The sequence below is a fragment of the Pipistrellus hanaki genome, assembly GCF_964339955.1.
Source record: "Pipistrellus hanaki genome assembly, chromosome: 2".
Classification (NCBI taxonomy): domain Eukaryota; kingdom Metazoa; phylum Chordata; class Mammalia; order Chiroptera; family Vespertilionidae; genus Pipistrellus; species Pipistrellus hanaki.
In genome coordinates this window covers 106,006,549-106,028,978 of record NC_140504.1, presented here as the reverse complement: position 1 = coordinate 106,028,978, position 22,430 = coordinate 106,006,549, and the positions used below count along the sequence as shown (strand labels likewise).

At 40.4% G+C, this 22,430-nt stretch overlaps 1 pseudogene across 1 annotated transcript; it reads left to right on the top strand.

Moving 5' to 3' along the window:
• Positions 1 to 18,860: 18,860 nt before the first annotated feature.
• Positions 18,861 to 19,615, top strand: LOC311616441 (calmodulin-alpha-like; annotated as a pseudogene). The gene has a single exon. The product of its transcript is annotated as a calmodulin-alpha-like (transcript).
• Positions 19,616 to 22,430: the final 2,815 nt, after the last annotated feature.

Below are 22,430 nucleotides of genomic sequence, written 5' to 3'. Positions count from 1 at the left end.
TTCAAGTTTTAAGTTAGACTCCTACGACTCACACCACCAGAGTTCTGAGTGGGCCTAAAATTTGCTTCCATACATTTAGGAGCTCATTACTTCTGCTTCAGCAAGACACAGCCTAACCTCACTGTGATAAACAGGATAATGCCCCCTGCTGCCACCCAATATGTTCATGCTCTGATCTCTGGAACCTGACCTGTTACCTTAGCTGGCAAAAAGTAATTTGGATGTGTTAGTAAATTAAGGATCTTGAGGTGGGGAGATTATCCTGGATTATGCAGGAGGCCTGATCCTATCTAATAAAAGAGTAATATGCAAATTGACCACCACACCAAGATACAAGATGGCCCCCCATGTGGTCAAAGATGGCTGCCCTCATGTGGACACAAGATGGCTGCTACAAGATGGCCTGCAGGGGAGGGCAGTTGTGGAAAGTTAGGGGTGACCAGGCCAGCAGAGGTAGGCAGTGGGGGTGACCAGGCTGGCAGAAGAGGGCAGTTGGAGGAATCCCAAGCCTGCAGGGGAGGGCAGTTGGGGGGTGGGAAACAAGGCCTGCAGGGGAGGACAGTTATGGGAGACCCAGGCCTACAGGGGAGGTATTTTAGCTGAAAAAGGAGGCCTACAGTGATATCCACCTAACAGGGTAATTAAAGAACCTGAGAGAGATTATGCAAGCAGAGTATTCAGAAAACATCATCATTACCTCTTGAAATGATGTGATTTATTGAGAGTGTGGTACCTAAAGCCTAGGCTGTATGATTACTCAAACTTGCCTCAGTTTCTTTAATTGCTGTTATTATTATTGTTATGAGGGGTAAATAAAATAGTCTGCATATAGCACACTAAGAATAGAATAGTGCTAGGCTCCTGGTAAATATGTAGGCAATATTAATTATTATTATTGATGTTATTGTATCCTGAGCCCTGGCACTCCATCCTGCAGAGGGGCTGGTAGGATGGGGCTGAAGCTTTTTTTTCTGCCCCCTCACTACTCAAGCTGTCTAAATACAGGCCAAGTGCAGTGCCTGAGATAGATTCCCAAGGACTAACCCTGGGAAATGTTGGCGTCCACAGCTTGTGGCTGAAAGAAGTGGTCCTAATTTGCTTTCCCGCAGCCCCAGGGAGCTTCCTTCTCTCTGGATGCTCACTTGGCTTCCAAGCAGCTGTCTGCTGTGGAGGAAACAAGGAAGCAGCTTAGAACAACTCAATCCTGGCCTAGGCTCCCAGAATTGAATCTTGGAAACCTGGCTGATAAGACTACTTGTAGAACAAACATATCTACCTTTTCTGTGCACCCACTGGGTACCTGGCTCTCTTCTTGGCCACCCATGGATGCTTGAATCCTCCCAGAAACTATGAACCAACACTATTCTATACCCATTAACCAATGAAGGAATGGAAACTAAGGAACGGAACTGGCCAGCATTATGTCCAAGTTCTCAACACTCATGAGAATTGTATTTGATCTCCAGGAGCCTTGCTCCAAAGTTGACTGCCCTGTGTAGCCCCTGTGGAGTTTTAAAAGAATCAGAGGCTCAAAATAATAGGATAGAACATTTTTTAATTAAATTATTATCTGCGTACATATACTATTGCCACCCACCCTCTCATACATGCCCTCCCTCCCCAGACTTTTGTGTCCATTGGTTGTACTTATATGCATGTACACAAGTCCTTTGGTTGATCTCTTATCTTCCCCAGATATCCCTACCCTCCCCGCTGTAATTTGACAGTCTGTTTGTTGCTTTACTGTCTCTATATCTATCTTTTGGTTCATCAGTTTATAATGTTCTTTATTATCCATAAATGAGTGAGGTCATGTGGTGTTTCTCTCTCATTGACTGGCTTATTTCACTCAGCAGGATGTTCTCCAATTCCATCCAGGTTGCTGCAAATGATGAGAATTCCTTCCTTTTATGGCAGCATAGTATTCCATTGTGTAGATGTACCATAGTTTTTGGATCCAATCATCTGCTGATGGGCACCTCGGCTGTTTCCAAATCCTAGCTATTGTAAATTGTGCTGCTATGAACATAGGGGTGCATATATCATTTCTGATTGGTGTTTCTAGTTTCTTGGGATATATTCCTAGGAGTGGGATTACGGGGTCAAATGGGAGTTCCATTTTCAGTTTTTTGAGGAAGCTCCATACTGTTCTCCACAGTGGTTGCACTAGTCTACATTCCCACCAGCAGTACACGAGGGTTCCTTTTTCTCTGCAACCTCGCCAACATTTGTCCTTTGTTGATTTGTTGATGTTGGCCATTCTGACAGGTGTGAGATGGTACTGCATTGTGGTTTTGATTTGCATCTCTAGGATAATTAGTGACTTTGAGCATGTTTTCATGTGCCTCTTAACCTTCCTTCTGTCTTCTTTTGAGAAGATTTTATTTAGGTCCTTTACCCATTTTTTACTTCGCTCATTTACCTTCCTTTTATTAAGTTGTATAAGCTGTCTGTAGATGTTGGAGATTAAACCTTTATCAGTGATAACATTTGCAAATATGTTCTCCCATACAGTGGGCTTTCTTGTTGTTTTGTTGATGGTTTCTTTTGCTGTAAAAAAGCTTTTAATTTTGATGTAGTCCCATTTGTTTATTTTCTCTTTAGCTTCCATTGCCCTAGGGACAGTATCAGTAAAGTTCTTTTGGCATATGTCTGAGATTTTGCTGCCTGTGGATGCCTCTAGTATTTTTATGGTTTCCTGTCTTATGTTTAAGTCTTGTATCCATTTTGAGTTTATTTTTGTGTATGGTGTAAGTTGGTGATCTAATTTCATTCTTTTGCATGTATCTGTCCAATTTTCCCAACACCATTTATTCAAGAGACTGTCTTGACTCCACTGTATGTTCGTGCCTCCTTTGTCAAATATTAATTGAGCATAGTGATTTGGGTTGATATCTGGATCCTCTAGTCTATTCCATTGATCTATATGTCTGTTCTTGTGCCAGTACCAGGCTGTTTTGAGAACAGTGGCTTTGTAATACAGCTTGAAGTCTGGTATTGAGATCCCTCCTACTTTACTCTTCTTTCTCAGGATTCCTATGGATATTCAGGGTCTTTTATTGTTCCAAATGAATTTTTAGAGAGTTCATTCTAGGTCAGAGAAATATGCCATTGGTATTTTAATGGGGAGTGCATTGAAACTATAAATTGCTTTGGGAAGTATGGACATTTTAATGATGTTGATTCTACCAATCCATGAATATGGTATGTTCTTCCATCTGTTTATATCTTCCTCTATCTCTTTTCTCAGTGTCGTTTAGTTTTCCGCAAATAGGTCCTTTACTTCCTTAGTTAAGTTTATTCCTAGGTATCTAATTTTTTTGGTGTGATGGTAAATAGAATTGTTTTTTTAGTCTCTGTTTCTGTAAGTTCACTGTTGGTGTATAGAAATGCCATAGATTTCTAGGCATTAATTTTGTACCCTGCTACATTGCCAAATTCATTTATTAAGTCTATTAGTTTTTTAATGGAGTCTTTTGGTTTTTTTATGTACAATATCATGTCATCTGCAAATAAGGATAACTTTACTTCTTTTCCAATTTGGATGTCTTTTATTTCCTCCTCTTGTCTAATTGCAATGGCTAGTACTTCCAGTACTATGTCAAACAGGAGTGGCGAGAGTGGGCATCCCTGTCTTGTTCCTGTTCTTAGAGGGAATGGTTTTAGTTTTTGCCCATTGAGTATGATGTTGGCTGTGGGTTTATTATATATAGCTTTTATTATGTTGAGGTATGATCCCTGTACTCCCACCTTGTTGAGAGTTTTATCAGGAAAGGATGTTGTATTTTATCAAATGCTTTTTCAGCATCAATTGATATGACTATATGATTTTTATCTCTCACTTTGTTTATGTGATATATAATGTTTATTGATTTGCAGATATTGTACCATCCTTGCATTCTGGAATAAATCCTACTTGGTTATGGTGTATGATCTTTGTGATGTTCTGCTGGAGCCGATTTGCTAGAATTTTGTTGAACATCTTGGCATCTATGTTCATGAGGGATAGTGGCCTGTAATTCCCTTTCATTGAGTTGTCTTTATCTGGTTTTGGTATTAGGGTGATGCTGGCTACATAGAAGAAGTTTGGAAATGTTCCTTCCTCTTGAATTTTTTGGAATAGTCTGAGGAGGATAGGTTTTAGTTCTTCCTTGAATGTTTGGTAAAACTCTCCTGTGAAGCCATTTGGTCCCCGGCTTTTGTTTGCTGTAAGCTTTTTGATGACTGTTTTAATTTCTTCCCAAGTCACTAGTATGTTGAGGTTTTTATATTCTTCCTGATTGAGTTTTAGAAGGTTGTATTTTTCTAGAAATATGTCCATTTCCTCCAGGTTGTCCAGTTTGTTGGAATAGAGTTGTTTGTAGTATTTTGTTACAATCCTTTGTATTTCGGCGGGGTCTATTGTTATTTCACCTCTTTAATTTCTAATTTTGTTTATTTGGGTCCTCTCTCTTTGTTTCTTGGTTAGCCTGGCCAGAGGTTCATCAATTTTGTTTATCCTTTCAAAGAACCAGGTCTTGATTTTGTTGATCTTATGTATTGTTTCTTTGGTCTCTATGTCATTTATCTCCGCTCTGATTTTTATTATTTCCTTCCTTCTGCTTACACTGGGCTTTTCTTGTTGCTCTTTTTCTAACTCTTTGAGTTGTAGAGTTAGATAATTTGTTACCATTTTTTCTTGTTTTGTTTTTGTTTTTGTTTTTGTTTTTGTTTTTTGCAATAGGCTTGAAGAGATATGAACTTCCCTCTCAAAACTGCTTTTGCTGTGTCCCATAGATTTTGGATTGTTGTGTTTTCATTGTCATTTGTTTCTAGGATGTTTTTAATTTCTTCCTTGATTTCTCTGGTAACCCAGTCCTTGTTTAATAGCATGTGTTTAGTCTCCATGTGTTTGATTTCTTTGGATTATTTTTATTGTAGTTAATTTCCAGTTTTATTCCACTATGATCTGAGAAGTTGCTTGATATGACTTCTATCTTCTTGAATTTAAAGAGACTTTGCCTATGACCCAAAATGTGGTCTATCTTTGAGGGTGTCCCATGGGCACTTGAGAAGAATGTATATTCTGTGGCTTTGGGGTGGAATGTTCTGAAGATGTCGATTAATTCCATCTGGTCTAGTGAGTTATTTAGGATTGATATTTCTTTGCTGATTTTTTGTTTTGATGATTTGTTGAAGGGTGACAGTGGGGTATTAAAATCTCCTACTATGATTGTATTGCTATTAATCTCTCCCTTAATGTCCTCCAGCTGTTTTTTTTTTTTTTTTTTTTAATGTATTTGGGTGCTTCCATATTGGGTGCATATATATTTACCAAAGTTATTTCTTCTTATTGGATTGCTCCCTTTAGTATTTTGAAGTGGCCTTCATTATCTCCTGTTATGTCTTTCACTCTAAGATCTAATTTCTCAGAAATAAGTATTGCTACTCCAGCTTTTTTTTCATTTCCATTTGCCTGGAAAACCTTTTTCCATCCCTTCACCCTCAGTCTGTGTGCATCTTTTTTTCTGAAGTGGGTTTCTTGTAGACAACATATATATGAGTATTGTTTTCTTATCCAATCTGACACCCTATGTCTTTTGATTGGAGCATTTAATCCATTTACATTTAAAGTCATTATTGATAGGTACTCATTTGATGCCATTTTTATTCTATATCCCTGTGTTCCTTCTTCGCTTCCTATTTCTTTTTTACAGTAGACACTTTAGCATTTCTTGCATTGCTGGTTTTGTGGTGGTAAATTCCTTTAGTTTTTTTTTTTTTGTCTGTGAAGCTCCTGATTTCACCTTCAATTTTGATTGATAGCCTTGGATTCAGATCCTTCCTTTGCATGACTTTGTATATTTCATCCCATTCCCTTCTGGCCTGATGAGTTTCTGTTGAAAAATTAGTTGCTAGTCTGATGGGGTTTCCTTTATATGTAACTTTCTGTCTCTCTCTGGCTGCTTTTAAGATTCTCAGTTTGTCGTTGGTGTTTGGCAATTTAATTATAATGTACCTTGTTGTCGGTCTTTTGGGATTCATTTTGCTTGGGACTCTGTGAGCATCTTGGATTTGTGTGGGTTTTTTCTTCTCTATCTCAGGAAAGTTTTCTGTCATTATTTCTTGAAATACGGTTTCCATGTCTTCCTCAGTTTCCTTTCCTTCTGGAACCCCTATTATTCTAATATTGTTTTGTTTTGTATTGTCCCTAAGCTCCTGTAGGCTCTCCTCTTGCTTTTTCATTTTTTTTCTAGAAGCTGTTCTAATTGGGTATCGTTTTCCATCTTGTCTTCTAGCTCAGTGATGCAGTACTCTCCTTCTTCTAGTCTGCTCTTGATGCTTTCTATTGAGTTCTTCATAATAGCAATGTCACTTTTCATTCCTTCTTGGCTCATCTTCATTTCCTCTAGGTTCTTCTTCATTTCCTCTTGGTTTTTACTCATATTGTCAAGTTTGTCTTCCATTCTTTTCAGTCATCTTATGATCATTACTCTGAATTCTTGCTCTGGTAGGTTGCTTGCCTCTAGCTTGTTTACTTCCTTTTCTGGTGATTCCGGCTTTTCTTTCATTTGTGGGCTGTTTCTTTGTCTCCCAATGGTCTCTCTTTTCAGGATGTCTTGTTATGTAGATCTCTCTCTCCTGCATGATTTAAGGGCTCAAAATACAACACAACCAGGTACAGCACACAAGGCACTGAACAGAAATGTATTTACAATATTAACCTCCAATAAAGGTGACCACTAGTGAAAGGTAAATTATGGAATAGGAGAGAAAGAAGGAGAGTAAAAAGAGAAGAGGGAGTGAGCAAAAGAAAAAGATAGGGGGGAAAATATATATATGGAATGTCAAAATGAAATTGGGAAACAGGGAGAAGAAGAAAAAAGAGAGAGAGAGAGATAAGAAAGAGACTAAGAGAGAAAAGGGGGACAAACTATATATATGGGTAGAGAATTTCAATAGAAAAACATTAACTCCAGCAAATGCTGGCAACAGTACCTGGAGAATAATACAAACTACAATACACACTAATATCCAGCAAAGCAAGGGAAAACCGAAGTTAAAAAAAAAAAAAAGCAAATTAAAAACACCAAGGAACAGCAACAACAAAAGAATAAGCAAAATAATCTCACTAAAAAGCACAAAAATACAATATAATCAACATTCACACAAATAGCATCAAAAGGAGAGAGAGGAAAACAATTTGTTTTTTGCTAGTTAATACAGTGCAGAGAGGGGTGTATATGCACTTGGCACAGAGGATTGGAAATTAGATACATAAGTAGGGTAGAAATTTTAGCAGTGGGGAGACAGAAAGAGCAGAAAAAACCTAAAGCAGGAAAAGGTTAAGATAAACAGGATAGCAAAAGAGGAAAGGATAGGAAGAGAGTGATGGTGTAAAGGTCATGTTGAGAGAGGGTTAAACAATGCTAAAGGAGAAATGAAAATAGAATGAAGAACACTAATTCCAATGTAAAATAAAGAGAAAATAAAGTGGCACTTAAAAAAAAAAGTTAAAATTGCTGTAGTAATGATGCTGATTGAACCTAAAAATGTAATAATTAAAAAGTTAAAAACAAGTGAGGAAAAACAGAAAAAAATTCATTTCTTAAGTAAAAGATGCAAAAAATGAAAATAAAATAAAAAAATAAAAAAACTTAGCAAAAAGAGTGTGCAGTTGTGAAGGCCATTCACTTCTTCCATTATTCTGTTTGGCATGCCTATTTCTCAGTCCAGACAGTAATGCAGTTCCCTGAGTTCTGCTGCACCTCAGTGTTATAAACTAGTCCTTAATTTTAAGATGGCGAGTTCTTAGTTTCTTGGTTTTTGATTAAATAAAACTAGTAATAAACACAGTCAGTTTGTACTCCAGCCCCTTGGTGGCAGTGTTTCTAGATTGATGTCCCCATCTTTTTGGCTACTCTAGCCTTCTTTCTCTATGGCACTCAATACCTATTTTGCCTTGGAGCTGAATCCTGGATGATTTCTCCCCATCTGCTTTTCAGCTTCCAGAAAAGCAGTTTCTCCATGCCGTCTCTCAGGACCAGCCAATCTGGGTGGTCTCTCCTTTGTAATCAGAAGCAAAGGGTTGCAGGGGAACCAGCCTAGGTGTGCGATGGCCCAGTCTGTGTGCACTTACAGACTGTGGGCACTTATAAACAGACTGCATACTTTTCCAACTCCTATGTTCTCCCTCTGTGTCAGATCAGAATGGGTTGCTCCCTAGAGAACCCCACTATTAGCAACCTTGAGGACTCCCATCCACTCTCTCAAATCATGCCAGACCCAACAGCGGGGTCCTTTTGTGGACACAGATTTTTGCAGTCTCAGTGCATACACTTTAGTGTCTTCCGCCAAAGTGGTCGCAGCTTCTGCTGCCACAGCTTCTGCAGCTGCCACCTCCACTGCCAGGATCCAGGCACCCCATGTTATCCCCGGCAAAATCCAACCTTTCTGTGGGATCCACGTGTCCGCACCGGTCGGGGCCCCATAGCTGCTCCGTGATCTCCACAGTTGTGGTTTTTTCAGGTCTCAAATAAGATCCCCAGTTGCAGCTCTGATGTGGTTGTGAGAGGCAGCAAATATAAGTGTTTACCTATGCCACCATCTTCCCAGAAGGATAGAACATTTTAAAATAGAGTGCAGACTGAAGGAAACTGATGATAGAAAGTCTAATAGTTTTGTAGGCTCTTGCAATCTCATTCTCAGGCTCATTACATGTCATTGTCAGGAGACCCTAATGTTGTGTGCCACGGGTCAGTTCCTCCTACAGACTCACTTCCTCAGCTCAGTCTTCCCAGCCTCTTAGCAGCTTTTCTCCCATTTTCCCCCTCTTGCTTGCTTGCATAAATAAGCACCTTGCCCCAAACACCTGAAACAAAGAGCTGCATGGACTCTACAAGGTTATGCATTTCTTCTGTGGACTCCCAGGAGAGCATAGGATTCCCCATCCTTCAGCTGGCTGTGCCTTTGGTTGGCAGCTGCTCTATTTCTCTACTTCCACCAGCAGGCCCCCACCAGAAGGAACTTCAGATTGTGGTTGTGAAGGAAACTCATGCACATCTCAGCCAGGATCTGCTCTCCAAAAGGTTTGTACAAAAATAAAATCTGCCCATGGGAAGGAATGAAAGGTTGTCCAAGGCAAATTAAACCTTGATGGAGGAGCCCCCTTTGCAGCACCCTGGTGGTAGTGGTTGGGGGCAGGTTGTTTAAAGTCCTTTGAATTCCTCTAGCAAAGAAAACCTCTTTCTAGGGTTTATTCAGAGTCACCCTGGGGGAATCTATCAATATCATGGTGTAGAAGCCAAGACTGTTTGACCCTTAAACCCCACTCCTAGGACACTGCCTTATAGCAGACTCATCCAGTGCAGAAAGAAGGTGTTCAAGGATCTTTGTAATGATGTTGAATGTGGTGGTGGAAAAACAAATGGAATTCTTTTTAATATCCACCAGCAGGAGGTTGATGATATAATGTGGGCACCTCCCTGCCATGGAATACTCCATGCCTGTTTAGAGAATGAGCAGGTCTTTGTATGTGCATTGCAAAACAACTTATAAAACATGCTTGAGGTAGGTAGCATATATGTCTTTGTGTTCATACAAAAGGAATCCCGGTCCCTGGAGAAGAGGGGTAGGAAGATGTGCATGTTTCCATCTTTAACCTGAAATCTTGTGTGTATTTTTAAAATAAAAAGCTTGTATTACTTTTGTTATTAAAATATACAAAAATATATCTATATATATTGTAAAAGGTTAATATGTTGTGTCCCTCTGCCTGTCCAACCAGATGTTATGATGAGCTCTGACTACCAGGGGACAGATGCTCAATGCAGGAGCTGCCAAGCTGCAGTGACTTGGCAGCGGTGGTTCTTGAGTGATGCACCACGAAACCAGAGAGGAGGGAACCTGGTTCCTTATTGGGCCATGTGATTCCACCTTCAGCCATAGGTTATGTTGTTGCTGAGACACTGTATGCCCCAAATTTGGTTTACTGCACACTTGCATTGGTGTTTCACACCCTGTACAACAGCAACTTTGCAGAGTGCCGACTCATACTCTGGGACCCCTTGGGGATGTCAGAGAGCCGGTTTTGGCCTGATCCCCACAGGCCAGACTGAGGGACTCCACCTACCAGAGGAAGCCCGCTCACTCTGCAGAAACTGAGGAGAGACTGTAGGAGATTGGCTTCAGGGTGTGTCTGGCCTGTCTTGCCCAGGCCCACCCTGCTGGCCACCTTCTAATTAATTTCCTTTCAATGTGTATGAATCCATGCATTGGGCCACTAGTCTATTCTAATAATAGAGGAATATGCAAATTGTCTGTGATGCCATCACAGTAACAATAATGACCAAACAGAAGGTTGCATTTGGTGACAAAGCTGACAGGAGAGTTATTGAGGGATGGCCAAATGACTGAACAGCAGGCTGAGTGGGGCAACCAGGCCAGCAAGGGGGTTAGTAAGGAATAAACAAACGACTGAACAGTAGGTTGCATGGGACAACCAAGCCAGCAGTGGGGGCAGTTGGGGTCAACCAAGCCTGCAGGGGAGGGCAATTGGAGGCAATCAGGCCGGCAGGGGAAGGGAAGTTGGGGGCGGTCGTGTTGGCAGGGGATCAATTAGGTGTCAATCAGGCTGGCAGAGGAGTGGTTAGGGGGTGATCAAGCTGGCAGGTAGAAGCAGTTAGGGTCAATCAGGCAGGCAGACAGGTGAGCGGTTAGGAGCCAGCAGTCCCTGATTATGAGAGGTTAGGAGCCAGCAGTCCCTGATTATGCCAGTTTTAGGCCTAAACCTGTGGGATTGGGCCTAAACCGGCAGTCAGACATCCCCTGAGGCGTCCCAGATTGGAGATGGTGCAGGCAGGGCTGAGGGACATGCCCCCCATGCAGGAATTTTTTGCACTGGTTCTCTATTGTGTTTCCCCAAAAATAAGACATCCATAGAAAATAAGACCTACTTACAGGTTTCCTTCTGAGTGAAATATAAGGCATCCCCGAAAATAAGACCCCCCCTAGGCTAAACATGAGAGATTTGGTCCACTGATTCTGAAAGAAATGGAGTCACAAGAAATTCACCAGGAAATTCAGGAATTGGATTGTTATGATGATGTTCCAGAAGATGATGACATGATTGTCATTGAATAAATGAGTAAATTCTTGATACTGTAGGATTCAGTTTGTCTGATTTGTGTTGACAACTACCATGCTACTGTACTGTATACAGGTAATAAATTTCCTTTATTTTCACTTAACAATAAATGTGTACCGTATTCTTCTTCATGGAAAAATAGACATCCCCTGAAAATAAGACCTAGCGCATCTTTGGGAGCAAAAATTAATATAAGACACTGTCTTATTTTCTGGGAAACAGGGTAGTATGTATATAAAATATAAAAAAGAGATGTCTTTTCTTACCCTGAGACAATCCACTGGAGAGAGTCCATAGGAAGGAAAGCCGGCCCACATAATCCTGTTTATAGATTCCTTCACTCAGGCAGAGATGAACACTTGTCTCTCACTAATGAGATGAACATGGCCCCAATTCTACTGCTCTAGTTGGTAATTTCAACTGCTCTAATAGTGAAATGTAGGCATCATGTGGCTTAATGCAATTGAGGACAGCTTCTTGCATTTCAGTAGTCTGGAAGGGGCATATGGCAGAGTCCCCATGGGGGAGGCTAGTCCTGGGCTCCTGTCACTTTGTGGCTCCTCTGTAAAGGTGGCTACAGCTGGAGAAGAGGTGAGTGGGGCCCACTTCTTCCCTATACAGGTTGGATGTGATGCATGGACACACCTACTCCTGACTCACAGAGGAGAAGTCCTAGGAAGCATCTCACAGAGGCAGGAGGACTGGGACCTTCAGGAAGTGACTCTGCTCTGAGACAGACTCTAGGCCTCTTCACCTCTATTCTCAGCATCTTTTCTTTTGCTAATTAAGCCACTATGACTTAGAAGCAGGCAGTGCTCAGGAAATAAACCTGAGTGAACTCTCCTAACTATTCATGTAAAAACTGCCCAAGGGACTCAATCAGGGTGGTGCTGGGAAAGGACATGGAATCTGCTCTGAGCCCAGGCCTCTCCCTCCCCACCCCCGCTTCTTCCAGGGGCTACTCTGTGGACTTGGCATTCCTCAACTTACTTACATCTAAAACACCACTAAACAAAGGTTTGTACAACTTAACAGTATTGGCACATGCCAGAAAGAAAGATGAGTCGGTTCAGGATTAAAGGCCAGTATATAGAGACAAACTGATATTTTAGGCAGAGAAGTCTAGGGTGGGCTCTGTAAGGAGGTGACTTCTGTACAGGCACCTTCATGGAGGGAGGGAGCCATGTGGAATCCTCCAGTGTGAGGATGAGCATGGCAGACCCAATCCAGCCTGGAAGCCCTGGCTTGAGCAAGCAAGCCAGCCAGCCTTTCAGGAAAGATAGACACCAGCAGGAGCCAGGTCATTTATGATAGTCGAACCATGGTAAAGGGTTTGAATACTATTCCAATTGTTATGGGAATAACAACTGATGAAAAAATGTGGCAGAAAAGCAAACAGGGATGAGACTGCAGCACAGTTTGGTCAGTCTCTGGCAGGGAAAAGCGAAGCACAAGAAACTGCAGGAGTCCAGAGAGCCCTGCAGAGACTAGGCCAGTGCAAGCTTTCTAAGGAGATGTGCCCGGGGAGTAGGGAGGGTGGCCATGTGGGAAGCTCAGAAAAGGTTTCTCAGGTAGTGGCCCCAGAAAAAAGCTGGACCAAAACGTGTGAACAAGCCATTTATAGAAGAGGAGACAGAAAAAAAAAACAAAAAACAAACAAACAAACAAACAAACAAAAACCAAGAAACAAAGAGAAGGGCAAACCTATCAGCAACAAGAAAAGTGCAACACATCACTTTATGTGTCAATTAAATTGGCAAGAATTGGAAAGCTGCACACACGCAAGTGCTGGCATGGGTATGAGCATAGAGGACCCCTGGTGTTCTGCATGGGAACAGCAACTGGTATGCCAATCAAGAGAACCATCTCCCAGAGTGACACCTACTTGTAACTCAGCAATTCTGCTCCCAAATACCTATCCCAAGACATTTCACAGATCCCTGGATGGCATGCAATGCAAGACCACAGGAAATGCCCTAAAGCGCTACTTGGGGCAACAAGCTTTGCAGGCACCTGGGTGCCTGTCACTTGGGGAGTGCCTGGTGGACATGTACTACAGGCTCTGTGCAGTGTACTTGACCTCATTATTCCATTGCAGAAAGGAACCCTTCTAATGACCATTTTGCTGCTGAGGAAGCTAAGATTCAGTAGGCACAAAGCCTGGCTCCAGTAACAGAGGCAGGAGCTCAGGTCTGTGTGACTCTGCCTCCCCCTAAGTCACCTGTGCTGGTGGATTCCACTCCCTACTCCATTCCCCACCCCCAGAAGGCAGCTTCTTCAGAGATGATGGCCATGGGCTGGAGGTCTGTGGTCCTTCAGAATATGCCCTGCTGTTACCGTGTTTCCCCGAAAATAAGACACCCTCCGAAAATAAGACCTAGCCATGGAAAGATAAGACATCCCCTGAAAATAAGACCTAGCGCAACTTTGGGAGAAAAAATTAATATAAGACACTGTCTTATTTTCGGGGAAACAGGGTACCAGGAGCCCAGTGGCAGTTCTGGTTTGGCCCCTCAGCAACCCTGTAACTTCAGACAAATGGCCTCTTTGCTCAGCATCTTCAGAGTTCCCACCTTTTGGGGCACAATAAGAAACATCTCAGAGGCTTTACTGAGATTTCTTATGTCATGCTCCTGGCACAACAAATGTGTTTCCCCTTTCTCCCCACTCCTTAGGTACATGGGAAAAATGTCTCGTCATCCACCCCAAATTTAAATAGAGAAGACTTATCAAAGGGACTGTGTCTAATCATGAAAACTGTTTTTTCAAAAGTTAAATCCAGGCAAACTGAAGTCTCATTCTGCTCTGTGGCCTTCACTAAGTGCATGCCCTCTTGGGACCTCTGCCTCCCCCTAGATGGTCACTCTCTGACCCAAACACATTACTTGGTCAGGAGAAAGAGCTATTTAAGGAAGAGAGAATGGACCCCAAAGGAGTGTGGATTAGTTCCCACATTGACACCCGAGTCATGTGGATGGCTCACAGCAGCCAATCTGTGTCGTGGTGCCTGTTAGATGCCAGCCTTCTATGACCAACAGACCTTCTCCCTCATAACTGTCTTAGCAAAGACACTTGGGCCTGGTATCCCTTGCATTCATCCTGGGCCCAAGTATAACAGAGAGGGAAGGTCTTGAGGCACAAGGCCTCTCTCAATTTGGCATCTGGAACCTGAGGAACAACAGAGACAAGAACAAGAGACACCTGTGTCTGGCTCACTGTGAAGAGCCCAGGCATTAGAGCTGGGCTGCTTGAGTTCAAGTCCTGGTCCTGCCACCTCATAGCTCCCTGGGAAAATATTACATGTCTTTGTACACTGGAGGGGACAATTGCAGTGCCTAGTCTGGCTTTCTATGATCACATGATGGGACAATTTAGGATCATTAGGTGATAAGCCACTGTCATTGCTATTATTGCAGGTCCACTTCCCTCATCTTCCACCCCCCAGTGCACAGGGAAATGAACCTTCAGGGCAACCCAGGAACTGAAGAATCTGACTTGTCAGTAGAGGCAAGTTATGCTGCAATAACAAAAGCCCCAAATCCTATTGGCTTAATACAACAAAAGTTTATTTCTCACTCATACAACATATAAAAAATGAGTCCACTGTGTCATTGAGTCAGGCTGATGGAGCAGCCACCATCAGGAACACTGCCAATCACTGTGGAAGAAGGGATAAGGGAGTGAGGAGTTTTTACTGGCTCTTGAAGTATCTTCCTGAAAGTAAGGCACATCACTTTCTCTTCCACTCAAATTGGTCAAAGAAAGTCACATGGTCAACCCCACAGGGACAATGAACATGGACCTACTATGTGGCTGGAGGATGGAGAGACAGGAATATTTGCAAACAGTGCCAATGACTGCCAGACCACCCAACCTTCTTTATTACTATTATTATTGTTGCTAGTGTTATTTTAAAGTTGGAGCTTAGAGAGATCAAGGAGTCAGCCTCAGACCACAAAGCAGTCACTGGTAGAATAAGAGTAATTTCCTTATTCAATAACTCTTTATTAAATAACTACTATGTTGCAGGCTGTATTAGGCCTTGGGGAAATTACACAAAACAAGGAGTCAAAAATCTCTGTGTATAAAATTTTTTAAAAATATGAGTCTCTTTAATATATATATTAAAGAGGCCCAGTGCATAAAATTCGTGCATGGGGAGGGAGTCCTCTCAGCCCAGCCTTCACCCTCTCCAATCCAGGACCCCTTGGAGGATGTCCAACTGCCATTTTAGGTAGGCCTGATCCAGGAGATCAGGCCTAAACAAGCAGTCGAACATCCCTTTCACAATCTTGGACTGCTGGCTCCTAATTGCTCACCTGCCTGCCTACCTGGTTCCCCTAACTGCCCCCCCCCCCCCCCGCTGGCCTGATCACCCCTAACCACCTGTGCCTGCCAGCCTGCCAGCCCTCAATTGCCTCCCCCACTGACCTCGTCGCCCCTAACTGTCCCCCGCTTCCCCCCCCATCCCCCGCTGCTGGCCTGGTCATGCCCAACAGCCCCTCTACCCCATGCTGGTTTGGTTGCCCCTCACTGCCCCACCTGCTGGCCTGGTCACTCCACGCAGCCTGCTGTTCAGTTTTTTGGTTGTCCCTCACTAACTCCTCTGTCAGCTTGGTCACCCCACACAGCTTGCTGTCTGGTTGTTACTGTGAGGGCGCCCTGATCAATTTGCATATTACCCTTTTATTATTATAGATAGATATTATTGATCTTAGAGAGGAAGGGAGAGGGAAAGAGAGATAGAAACATCAATGAGGAGAGATTTAAAATGGTAGCAAAGTAGATGGATGCACAGACATGCTCCAAGGAACAAGTTGTAATTACAAATGAAATATGGAAAGACTTCCTGAATAATCAATGAAAAAATCACAGGAGATAACCCTAATACCCAAGGACCAAAGGTGGAGACTACATGGAGACTGGTAGGAGGAATAGAGGCATAAAAGGGCTGGCCAGGTGTCCACAGACAGCAACGAATGTCCTGGAGAGAAGTCTCAGCTGTGTGTGTGTGGGGCGGGGGGGGGGGGGGGGGGGAAGGTGCCATTGAGAACCCTGGGATGTAATCCCCAAGCTGAGCTCCTCAGCAGAGAGCACAAAATTCAAGGAGGGTACTCACATAACATCTAGCTGTGAAAAGCAGCAGGGTGCTGTTTGCCAAAGAGTGGCAGCTGAAAGTTTGGGCACTTTCTTGAAGGACCAACACACAAAAACTCCCTGTGGAGCCACCAACCTTGTGCTCTGGCAGAGGGAGGGTGAAGTGGACTGGAGCTGTGAGGGCAGAACTCAGGACTGGGGACATCTTTTCCACACAGACATAAGCCTTGCTTGGGGGGGAAGACAATTGACACACCCTATTGGAAAATCCTTGCCCTGAGGCCACTTAAGAGATTAAAAATAAGAATTAGCCTCCAGGCAGAAACAACTGCCCAACCCTGTTGAAAAAACTCTTTCTCCACCTTAGGACTATTGCCTAGGGGCAATTCAAGTCAGAAACATATTAGTCTGTAAACAGAGGTAGCCTCTGGAGGGTTTGAGACTTTGCCTGATTCAATTAGTCAGAAAAAGCCTTTAACACTGTTCTGCACTAGAGATTGAGAGATGTAGAGGATCTACCTAAAATTTAGTCACAAACCCAAAGGGACAACCAAAGTGAAGAGACAAGAAAAAAACTCCCAAATTAAAGAACTAGAGAATTCTCCAGAAGAGATAAATGAAACAGAGATAAGAAATTTATCTGAAACAGAATTCAGAGTAATAATGGTAAAAATGCTCAACAGTATGAAAAAAGATATAGTAACTAGGAAAAAAAGAACAGACTGAGAAAAAGAATAACAACACAAATAAAGAACACATTGGAAGAAATTCACAGTAGATTAGGAGAAGCTGAGGATCAAATCAGTGAATTAGAAGACAGAGTTGAAAATATCACTCAATCACAGAACCAAAGAGAAAAAACAAACAAACAAACAAAAAAAAAAAAAAAAAAACACACAGGAGGACAGCTTAAGAGAGCTCTCTTTGGAACAATGTGAAGCATAACATATTAGAATAGCAGGTGTGCCAGAAGAGGCAGAAAGGGAGAAAGACAGAGAAAAGGTATTTGAAGAAATAATGGCAGAAAACTTCCCTAACCTGGTAAAGAAAAAAGTCACACAAGTTCAGGCAGCACAGAGAACCCCAAACAAGAAGAACCCAAACAGACCCATGTCCAAACTCATCATAATTAAAATGCCAAAAATTAAAGACAAAGAGGGAATCTTAAAGGCAGCAAGAGAAAAGAAAACTGTTACCTACAAAGGAGTTCCCATAAGGCTGATACCTGATTTCTCTTCAGAAACTCTACAGGCCAGAGGGAATGGCATGAAGTACTCAAGGTAAGGAAAGTAAGGATCTGAGACCAAGATTACTATATCCAGCAAAGCTATCATAAAAATATACAGTCAAATAAAAAGTTCACAGACAAAAATAAAAAAGTATAAAGGAGTACATCACCACCAAGCCAGCATTGCAAGAAATGCTAAAGAGATTGCTGTAATGAGAAGAAGAAACAGAAAGAGAAACCTAGGCATACAGAATTAAAATGGCAATAAATACCTTTCAATAATAACCTTAAATATAGATGGGTTAAATAACCCAATCAAAACACATAGGGTAGCTGAATGGATACAAAAACATGACCTCACTATATGCTGTCTCAAGAGACCCACCTTAGAACAAAAGACACACATATGATGAGAGTGAAGGGATGAGAAAAAAAGTTGTCCATGAAAATGGAAAATAAAGCTAGAGTAGCAATATTCACATCATACAAAATAGACTTCAATATGAAGGCCATCACAACAGACAAGAAATAATACTTTATACCACTACATAATACTAAATGGGTTGATCCAACAAGAGAATACAACCTGGTAAGCATATGCACCCAATATAGGGCACCTAAATATATTTAAAAATCTTCTAGAGGACTTTAATGGAGACATCAACAACAAAATAGTCATAATAGGAGACTTTAACACCCTCCTGACTTCACTAGATAGATCTTCCAGACAAAAACTTAACAAGGAAACATTGACTCAAAAGGACACACTGGGTCAGATGAAATTAATTGACATTTATAGAACATTTTACCCCAATTCAGCAGAATATACATTATTTTCAAGTGCATATGGATTATTCACAAAGATAGACCATATGCTAGGACACAAAACAAGTTTTGACAAGTTCAAGAAGATTAAAATCAAGTCAAGCATCTTCTCAGATAACAGTGGAAAGAAATTAGAAATCAACTATAGTAAAAACACTCACAAACATTCAAATACATAAAGGCTAAATAGCATGTTATTAAGCAATGAATGGGTTATCAAGGAGATCAAGAAAGAAATCAAAAACTTCCTGGAAACAAATGAAAGTGAATGCAAAAAAACCTAAAATCTCTGAGACATAGCAAAAGCACTCCTGAGAGGGAAGTTCATAGCACTACAGGCCTACCTCAAAAAGATAAGAAAAATCAGCAATAAACTATTTTACCCTACAACTTAAACAACTAAAAAGAGAACAATAAGAAAATCCCAGAGTAAGTAGAAAGAAGGAAGTAATAATGATTAGAGCAGAGATAAATAACATAGAGACTTAAAAAAAAATACAAACTCAATGAAGGAATTAGTCCAAGTGGATCAAGCTAGCTGAGTCGTTGTATAGTTGCTTCTTGGAAACCAGTAGCACTTGCAGCATGGCTGAACAACTAACTGAAGAGCAGATTGCAGAATTCAAGAAGCTTTTTCACTATTTGACAAGGATATTGATGGAACTATAACAGCAAAGGAATTGGAAACTGTAATGAGGTCTCTTCAGCAGAATCCCACAGTTACAGAACATGATAAATGAAGTGGATGCTGATATTAATGTAACAATCGACTTCCCACAATTTCTGACAATGATAGCAAGAAAAATGAAAGACGTAGACAGTGAAGAAGAAATTTGAGAAGCATTCTGTGTGTTTGATAAGGATGACAATGGCTATATTGGTGTAGCAGAGCTTCACCATGTGATGACAAACCTTGGAGAGAAGTTAACAGATGTAGAGGTTGATGATCGGGGAAGTAGATATTGATGGTGATGGTCAAGTAAACTATGAAGAGTTTATGCAAACAATTGATGATCAGGGAAGTAGATATTGATGGTGATGGTCAAGTAAACTATGAAGAGTTTTTGTAAATGATGACAGCAAAGTGAAGATATTGTACAGAATGTGTTAAATTTTTTTTACAAAATTGTTTATTTGCCTTTTATTTGTTTGTAACTTATCTGTAAAAGGTCCCCTCTAATGTCAAAAAATATATACATGTATAGTAATTAGGACTTAATTCCTCCATGTTTTCTTCCCTTATCTTACTGTTATTGTCCTGAAATCTTATTTTAGAAAATTCATCAAGTAACATGTTGCATGTGGCTTACTCTGGATATATCTAAGCCCTTTTGCACATCTAAACTTAGATGTTGGTCAAATGAGGGAACATCTGGTTATACCTTTTTTAAAAGTAGTTTTCTTTAGAAATTGTCATCATGTTGTTGTTGAAGTATGGAGTTGTAACTCTGCATGGACTATGGACAGTCAACAATATGTATTTAAAAGTTGCATTATTGAAAAATGGGTGTACTATACAGGTACTCATACATTATTTTTTTGTACTGTTGGTTCTATAACCAGACACATTTTCTTTTATTGTTACTTGCTTTTTAAACTTGGTTAGCCACTTAAAGAAAATCTGTGTAAGCACAATTTGCCTTAAATCCATTCAAGTTGTATATTTGTTTTCCAATTAAAAAAAGTTTACCCCTCTCCCCAAATCAATGAAACCAAGAGCTGGTCCTTTGAAAGGATAAACAAAATTGACTCTCAAGAAATAAAGAGAGAGGACACAAGTAAATAAAATCAGAAACAAAAATGGAGAAGTAAACATGGACTCACAGAAATAAAAAGCATTGTAAGAAAATACTATAAACAACTGTATGCCAACAAGCTGGACAATGTAGATGAAATACACAAATTCCTAAAAAAAAAAAATACAATCTTCCAAAACTGAATCAGAAAGAGTAAAAAAAAACCTAAATAGTTTAATAACAATTGATGAAATTGAAGCAGCAATCAAAAAACTCCCACCAAACAAAAGCCCAAGTCTGGATGGCTTCAGAGGGGAGTTTTTCCAAACATTCAAAGAACTAACACCTATACTCCTCAAACTATTTCAGAAAATCCAAGAGTAAGGAAGACTTCAAAACATTTTTATAAGGCCAGCATTATCCAAATTCTAAAACCAGATAAAGACACTACAAAGAAAGAGAATTACAGGCCAATATCCCTGATGAACATAGATGCTAAAATCTTCAACAAAATATTATCAAATCACATCCAACAATATATTAAAAAGATCATACACCATGACCAAATGGGATTTATTTCAGAGATGCAAGGCTGGTACAATATTTGCAAATCAATAAACATGATACATCACATAAACAAACTAAAATACAAAAATCACATGATCATATCAATAGATGGAGGAAAAGCATTAAACAAAATTCAACACCGATTTGTGATAAAAATTCTCAGCAAAGTTGGAATAGAGGGAGCATATCTCAACATGATAAAGCCCATGTATGACAAACCTACAACCAGCATCATACTCAATGGGCAAAAACTAAAAGCATTTCCCCTAAGAACAGGAACAAGACAGGGATGACCACTTTCACCACTCCTGTTCAATGTAGTACTGGAACATAATAATCAGACAAGAAGAAGAAATAAGAGGCATCCAAATTGGAAAAGAAGAAGTAAAACTGTCATTATTCACAGATGACATGGTATTGTACATAGGAAACCTCAAAGATCCATAAAAAAAAAAATCTATATTTAATAAATGAATCTGGTAATGTAGCAGGATACAAAATTAATACCCAGAAATCTATGGCTTTTTTATACACCAATAATGACCTCATGGAAAGAGAAACTAAACAAACAATCCCATTTACAATTGCACCAAATAAATGAAGATACCTAGGAATAAACTTAACTAAGGAGGTAAAAGACCTGTACTCAGAAAACTTCATGACACTGAAAAAAGAGATAGAGGAAGACATAAATAAATGGAAAAATATGCCATGTTCAAGAATTGATGTAGAGTCAGCATCATTAAAACGTCAATACTACCAAAGCAATCTATAGATTCAATGCAATTCCAATTAAGATACCAATGGCATATTTTACAGACCTAGAACAAACTCTCCAAAAATTCATCTGGAATTTAAAAAATTCCTGAAATAGCTGCAGTAATCCTGAGAAAGAAGAACAAAGTTGGAGGGATCGGGCCTATTATTCTCAAAACTGTCTGATACTGGCATAAGAACAGACATATAGACCAGTGGAACAGAACAGAGAACCCAGAAATCGACCCAAGCCATTGTGCTCAATTAATATTTGACAAAGGAGATGAGAGCATACAATAGAGTCAAGATAGCCTCTTCAATAAGTGGTGTTGGGAAAATTGACAGATACATGCAAAAAACAATAACAAAAAACTAGATACCAACTTATACCATATACAAAAATAAATTCAAAATGGACAAAGGACTTAAATGTAAGGTGGGAAACCATAAAAATCTTAGAAGAATCCATAATCAGCAAAATATCAGACATGTGTCATAGAAATATCTTTACCAATACAGCTCCTAGGGCAATGGAAACTAAATAAAAAATTAACAAATGGAACTATATCAGAATAAAAAGCTTCTGAACAACAAAATAAAGTATCAACAAAACAAAGCCCACTGCATGTGAGAACATGCTTGCCAATGTTATCTCTGATAAAGGTTTAATCTCCAAAATTTATAGGGAACTCATACATCTTAACAAAATGAAGATAAACAATCCCATTAAAAACAGGACAAAGGGCTGAAACCGGTTTGGCTCAGTGGATAGAGCATTGGTCTGCGGACTGAAAGGTCCCAAGTTCAATTCTGGTCAAGGGCATGTACCTTGATTGCAGGCACATCCCCAGTAGGGGGTGTGCAAGAGGCAGCTGATCGATGATTCTCTCTACCGATGTTTCTAACTCTCTATCCCTCTCTCTTCCTGTCTGTAAAAAATCAATAAAATATATTTAAAAAAGAAAAAAGAAAAAAAAAAAAAAGGACAAAGGACCTAAATAGACACATTTCAAAAGAGGACATACAGAAGGCCAAGAGATATATGAAAACATACTCAAAGTCACTAGTCATCCAAGAGATGCAAATCAAAATGATA